This window comes from Rhinolophus sinicus, linkage group LG07 (genome assembly GCF_036562045.2).
Source record: "Rhinolophus sinicus isolate RSC01 linkage group LG07, ASM3656204v1, whole genome shotgun sequence".
NCBI lineage: Eukaryota > Metazoa > Chordata > Mammalia > Chiroptera > Rhinolophidae > Rhinolophus > Rhinolophus sinicus.
This window is the reverse complement of record NC_133757.1, coordinates 19488864-19496418: the sequence shown is the minus strand read 5'-3', so window position 1 is coordinate 19496418 and position 7555 is coordinate 19488864. Positions and strand designations below refer to the sequence as shown.

At 38.2% G+C, this 7555-nt stretch overlaps 1 non-coding gene across 1 annotated transcript; it reads right to left on the bottom strand.

The window, feature by feature from the left end:
- Positions 1 to 563: 563 nt before the first annotated feature.
- Positions 564 to 666, bottom strand: LOC141572953 (U6 spliceosomal RNA). Its single transcript, XR_012498543.1, has one exon. It is a non-coding gene; the product is annotated as a U6 spliceosomal RNA (small nuclear RNA).
- Positions 667 to 7555: the final 6889 nt, after the last annotated feature.

Here is a 7555-nt window from a genome sequence, read left to right as displayed (position 1 = left end):
CACATCTTTACCAACACTTATTTCCTGTCTTTTTGATAACAGCCATTCTAACAGGTGATATCTCATTGTGGTTTTGATTTGCATTTCTCTCATGATTAATTATATTGAGCACCTTGTCATGTCTGCTGCCTTCAGTATGTTGTCTTTGGAAAAAAATATTTTCACATTCTCTGCCCATTTTTAAAATAGATGATTTGTTTTCTTTTTCTATTTAGTTTTGTGAGTTCTTTATATAGTTTGGATATTAATCCCTTACCAGATATAGTATATGCAAACATTTTCTCTCATTTGGTAGGTTACCCTTTAATTTTGTTGTGCAGAAGCTTTTTAGTTTGATGAAGTCCCACTTGTTTATTTTTGCTTTTGTTGCCTTTGCTTGTGGTGTCAAATAATATATATATATATATATATATATATATATATATATATATGTATACATGTGTATATATATATATATATATATATATATATATATATGTATCTATATATATGTATATATATATAGTCAAGATGCCAAGGAGCTTGCCACCTATGTTTTCTTCTAGGAGTTTTATGGTTTCAGGTCTTATGTTGATCACTTCACAAATTTGTGTGTTATTTTTGCACAGGAGGCATGCTAATTTTCTCTATATCATTTCAAGTTTCATATATGTACTGCCAAAGCAATGTTCCTTTTAGCATCTCAATGTATGTTATACTTGTTTATATACGTGTGTGTGTGTCGGGACAGTGGGGATTAGTTAATCTGAGATGCAAAAAATCCACCAAGTGTCCTGCTAAACAACAAATATTATACCCTGTTGGAACAAACAACTATCAACTAGTAAAACTGCCTAATCCGTGAAATGCTGAGTTAGGTTCAGAGCATAAGCAATAGGTTTCTTGCGCTTTTCCCAAATGTACACTTCCCCCAAGGGGAGATTTAAATTGACCTTATCCTCTGCTAGTCGAACTTAAAGAACATTGAGTTGTAATCTCTTTTAGTTTCCACTCTCTAACCTCAGGGCTGAAATGTAGAATCATTTTTCCAAAGAGACTGCTTTTCTCAAGCACATTCTGTAGCATAGTGTTCTTTACAGAAGAATATGTGGGGTAGTGTTTCTGAGAAAGCGGGGGATAGGCTGGCAGTTGAAACGCTATCCATGTGGTTGGACTCTGTACCTGGAATTTCAAGGGTCCAAGCCCCTGAATCCTGGGCCGAGCCAAAGGAATAAACCACTTTATAAATTTATTATGGAAACCACAGTGAAAATGAGGAAGTGACCCTGCTGTTACAGGATGTTACCTCAGCTGTTTTCCTGCTCACAATCTGGTGCTGAGCAGACCAAGGAAAACATAGGATGTGGCTATGCTCAGGCTCAATTTACATTCAAATTGCCTGTATTTAAAAACCCCTAAAAACTGTAATGGCTTAATTACTCTGGTAACTTTATGGCATGATTCGCCTCACAGACTAACTCTAAAGCCTTTCTCTTTAACTGAGAAGTCAGTGACAATTTGGCCTTGCTGGGATGGCTGGCAGCCAGAAAGAGAAGGGGCTCCAGGGCGGGAAAATAAAGAACATGGATCTTGGTGGAAGCTAAATTCCCCTTGTGGCAGATGGTCGACAAATCTCCAGTCCTTTGGAGAGCATAAAACAGGGCTCTGGGGAAAGAGTTGGCATTAATTTAGGTTCTAAGAAGAGCTGGGCAAGTTTTAACATTGTGAAGTCGCCTCTGGAATCCATCAGTGAAAACGCTCTGTTTCAAAGAAGAGAAACTGAGATCATGCAGGTTATGGCTTGTGTGTTGCTTGAAAGGAAAAGACCCTCCTTTCAGAAGGGAGTGCTGCCCCACCCTCTGTGTCGCCCTACACCCTGTCCCTATCTAAATGGCATCATTCTTACTTTCCATGCCCGCATGACACATAACCTTGGAGGGGAATTTTAATGTCATTGAATAGACTTTCAACCTCCATCTAGAGGTGGCTGACTGCTGGGAGGTGGCCTGTTCCGAGTCATCACCAGCTCCTTTACAGACATGGCTTGTTAGGGTGCAACAATTTCATATCAAAACACTCATGTCTGTTGATGTTGTTTGAGAAATCCTTTATTTAGGGAAATGTTGAAACATTTGTCCAATATAAGTTTAACTTAAGAAAATCAATTGCTGGTCACCTTTAATTTTTAAAGTACGGTTGAAAATGTGGGCTAAAGAATCAGACTTTTTTTTCCTCTTTAATATCACCTCTCTCATTCACTGGTAATGAAGATGTAAGTTAGCAACTTCATTTTTTTTTTTTTTTTTAGGAGGTTGTTCTTTGTTTTATTCCATGGTTTCATTGTTTGTTTTGTTTCATTTTTTAAAATTTTGTAATTTTAATTTTTTAATTTTAATTTTTTATTAGTTTCAGGTGCACAAGACAAAGTATTACTTACACGTTTATCTTTTATATCCCTCACACTGTGTGAACCCCCTACCCCCATCCACAATCCCTCTGACATCGCACAGAGCCATTACATTTCCACTGTCTCTATTCCTAATGCTGTGCTCCGCTTCTTGTAAGTATATATATATATACACACACACACACACACACACACACACACACACACACATATACATACAAACTTGTAGTTGACATTCATTATTGTTCAGCTTCAGCTTCAGGTGTACAGTGCAGTGATCAGGCATCTACATCATCCCTGAGGTGGTCTCCCTAATAAGACAAGTGTCCATCGGATACCCTACAAAATCTTTACATTATTGATTACATTCCCCAAATTAATTTTCAGAATGCCATGGGCATCTTGTAGTTACTGACTGTTTTCTAATCCCCTCACCTTCCCCCTTATCTCCACCCCCCCTCCCATCTAGCAACCCTCAGTTTTTCCTCTATGTCTCCAAAACTGTTTCTGATTAGTTCATTCACTTATTCTTTTTTTTAGATTCCACATATAAGTGAGATCATGTGGTATTTGTCTTTCTCTTTCTGACTTATTTCACTTAACATAATGTTCTCTAGGTCCATCCATGTTGTTGCAAATGGTAAGATTTCTTTCTTCTTTATGGCTGTGTAATACTCCATTGTATAAATGTATTGCTGAATTCTGTTCGCTAATATTTTATTGAGGATTTTTGCATTTATGTTCATTAGAGATATCGGCCTGTAGTCTTCTTTTTTTGTGGTGTCTTTGTCTGATTTTGGGATCAGGGTAATAGTGGCTTCGTAAAAAATTTTTGGGAGCCTTCCCTCCTTCTGGATGTTTTGGAAGAGCTTGAGGGGAATAGGTGATAATTCTTTTTTGAACGTTTTGTAAAATTCACCTGTAAAGCCATCTGGTCCAGGGCTTTTGTTTGTTGGGAGATTGTTGATTACTGATTCAATTTCCCTGGTGGTAATCAGTCTATTCAGGTTTTCTGTTTCTTCTTGAGTTAGCCTTGGAAGGTTGTATGCCTCTAGAAAATTGTCCATTTCTTCCAGATTGTCAAATTTGTTGGCATATAGTTGCTCATAGTAATTTCTTAAAATTTTTTGTATTTCTGCGGTGTCTGTTTTCACTTCTCCTCTTTCATTTCTGATTTTATTAATTTGGGTCCTCTCTCTCTCTTTTTTTAATGAGTCTGGCTAAAGGTTTGTCAATTTTGTTTATATTCTCTAAGAACCAACTCTTGGATTCATTGTATTGTTTTGGATCTTTTGTATTGTTTTTCTGATTTCTATTTCTTTTCCGCTTTGATCTTTATTATCTCCTTTCTTGTACTCCCTTTGGGCTTATTTTGCTATTCTTTTTCAGATCCCTTAAGTGTGAAGATAAACTGTTGATTAGTGATTTTTCTTGTTTCTTTAGGTAGGCCTGCAATGCTATGAATTTCCCTCTTAGGACTGCTTTTGCGGCATCCCATAGATTTGGGGTCATTGTGTTTTCATTTTCGTTTGTCTCAAGATATCTTTTGATTTCTTCCTTGATCTCCTGGTTAACCCATTCATTATTTAGTAACATGTTATTCAGCCTCCATGAATTGGTGTGTCTTCCAATTTTTTTCCTGTAGTTCATTTCTAATTTCATAGCACTGTGGTCAGAGAATACAATTGGTATGATTTCAATTTTCTTAAATTTATCAAGACTTGTTTTGTGGCCTAACATATGGTCTATCTTAGAAAATGTTCCATGTGCGCTTGAGAAGAACGTGTATTCTGCAGCATTGGGGTGAAATGCTCTGAAAATATCGATTAAATCCAAGTGGTCCAATGTGTCATTTAAGGCTGTTGTTTCCATATTGATTTTCTGTCTGGAAGACCTGTCCCTTGTTGTCAGAGGTGTGTTGAAGTCCCCTACTATGATAGTGTTACTGTTGATCTCTGTCTTTATGTCAGTCAATATCTGTTTTATATATTTAGGTGCTCCTATGTTGGGTGCATAGATGTTTACTAGGGTTATGTCCTCTTGTCGAATTGATCCCTTTATTATTATATAGTGCCCATCTTTGTCTTTTAATATGTTCTTCATTTTAAAGTCTATTTTGTCAGATATAAGTATTGCAACTCCAGCTTTTTTCTCATTTCCATTTGCATGAAATATCTTACTCCAACCCTTCACTTTCAGCCTGTGTGTGTCTTTTGATCTGAGGTGAGTCTCTTGTATACAGCATATACAAGGGTCTTGCTTTCTTATCCACTCAGCCACCCTATGTCTCTTGATTGGAGCATTTAATCCATTTACATTTAAAGTGATTATTGATAGGTACATAGTTATTGCCATTTTTAAATTTGTAGTTAGATTGTTTTCATCTTTCTTCTATTTACAGAAGTCCTTTTAGTATTTCTTGCAATGCTGGCTTGGTGGTAATAAATTCCTTTAGCTTATTCTTTTCTGGGAAGCTCTTTATCTCTCCATCAACTTTAAATGATAGCCTTGCTGGATAAAGCAATCTAGGTTGTAGGCCTTTGTTTTCCATCACTTTGAGTATCTCCTGCCACTCCCTCCTGGCCTTTAATGTTTCTGTAGAAAAGTCATTTGATAGTCTTATGGGAGTTCCCTTGTATGTAACCCTCTGTCTTTCTCTTGCTGCTTCTTTGTCTTTAACCTTTGCCATTTTAACTGTAATGTGTCTTGGTGTGGACCTGTTTGGGTTTATCCTGGTTGGAACTCTGTGCACTTCCTGGGCTTGTATGTTGGTTTCCTTCACCAGGTTAGGGAAATTTTCGGACATTATTACTTCAAATATGTTCTCGATCCCTTGCTGCCTCTCTTCACCTTCTGGTATTCCTATGATGCGCATGTTGTCGCACTTGGTGTTATCCCAGAGGTCTCTTAAACCATCTTCGTTGTTTTCTATTCTTTTTTCTTTCTGTTGTTCTGTTTGTGTGATCTCTGCTAACATGTCTTCTAAGTCGCTGATTCGATCCTCTGCTTCATCTAACCTGATGTTAATTCCTTCAAGTGAGTTCTTTATTTTAGGAATTGTATTCTTTATTTCTAACTGGTTGTTCATTATGATTTCTCTATCCTTCTTTATGTTGTCTCTAAACTCTTTAAACATTATAATCATCAGTGTTCTGAACTCTGTCTCTGATAGGTTGGTTACCTCTGTTTCATTTGGTTCCATTTCTGGAGGTTCCTTCTGTTCTTTTATTTGGGACATGTTTCTTTGTTTCCCCATTCTGGCTGACTCTCTTTGTTTGCTTTGATGTATTAGGTAGATCCCCTAGAGTTCTTAGTTCTTGCTGGGTTATCTTATGTAGTATGTGTCCTTTATATTTCACTTGCACCACTTCCTTCTTCTCCTCTGCATGTGCTCCAAAGGTGACTCTTGCATTGTGTATATTATCCTGTGAAAGAAGATCTTTAATTGTTTTTCACTTGTGAGTAGGTGGGGTTAACTCCTAGGCTGACTAGTTGTGAGACTTAGCTCTGCCCACTGCAGGGTGATCTGTTGCATGAGGGTTGACCACTTAAATGTGGTTTGGCCTCTATGGGTTCTTGTGCCTGTAGAGAATTCCCTCTGGATGTATCACTTGTAGGTCAAACCTGGTAGTACTCTGGTTTGGTCTGGAGTTGGCCTCTGGGTATGTTGAATCTTGTGCCTCTTAAGCTGGGCCCTGGTAGGGCAATTTCAGAACAAAGCAAATCACCTAGCACAACAACAACAAAGAGGAAATCAAATACATTTGCATGTAAAAACAACCGACAACTTACACTCAACACAGGCAAAGATATCAAAGATAGAAAGATAAAACCAAACCAAACCAAACAAAACAAAAAGCAGGGCCAGTCTTGGCTTAAGACCACCAAGTAATCTCCAGGTTGTCTTCTGCTGTACCAAAGAGTCCTTTGTATATTGTGCAGGCAGAGCCGTCACCCGGTGCCCAGAGTGACATTGGAACTGCAGATTTAGATGTGTGGGGCTGAGGGGTCTGGATGATAGTTTCTACAAAGTCAGTGCAATTTCTGCCCTTGCCTGCACATATGCGCACTGAGAGTAGCACCACCAGCTCTGTGTCCAGTTCTCCTGAGTCTTAGGGCACTTCTGTGTGTGTGTGTGTGTGTGTGTGGCGGGCGGGAGATTTCTGAGCTGCTGAAAGCCCAGAGCTGTGTCTGCTGCCTACTGCTGATCCCTGGGAGTGCTGCAGATGCGGGCATGTCTCTACTCCGCTCCCTTCCCTCTTCCCCTGCTCGCCCAATTTGCCCACCTTCAAGTAATCCTTTCACAAGTCTCTTAGCTGTTCTGCGTGATGAGCAGAGAGTCCTTTGATGGGTTATAGATGTCCCTTTTGTGATAAGATCCGGAGGAGAACTCAAAAAGTGCGCCCAGCTGCCACCATTCCTATGACGTCACTCCTCGGTTTCAGCAACTTGATTTTAAGTTAAGAAGTTAATTTTATCTTTAAAATGGGATAATAATACTATTAATAATTCCTATCTCACAAGTTTGGTATGATTTAATTTAATAATACGTATAAGATACTTAGCATAGTACCTGGTTCTCAATCATTCAATGTTAGCTTATGATATTATTATTATTATTAATTATTTCACCAAACTGCTATTCTGCAGGATTTTTACTTATGACAACACCCAACAATTGTATATTTATCATGAGTTAGGTAAAGAGTACATGAGACATATTTGCCATCCTGGTTTCTCAGGGATACAGAGAGGTGATCTGGCAAACCAGATTCACTAAGTTTTACTCATTTGGTATTCCGGTGTCTGCCTTTTTATTTCCCCTTTAACAGCTGCTTGCATTAGCCTTTTGGGAACTGAGCATAAGAGGTTTTTTTTCATTTTTAGGAAGCCACATGTTCTCTATCCTTAAATCAAAGGTGAAATGCAGCACGCCATGGCAGCAATCCAAAGATTGGAAGCCACATGAACCTTCTGGTTTAAACTCATTTTCTATGAAGTCAAAACTCATCCTTTGCTTTTGAAAGCACCAAAAATGATTAGCTGAGACAGCCGTGAACAAACATGAGAAGGGGCCCCTGGTGGCCAAAATAAGGCTTTTCCCTCTCCGTTTTTTTAATAGAATGAGAAAAGCATTATTCCACACTTTCATTTCCTATTAGCCAAATA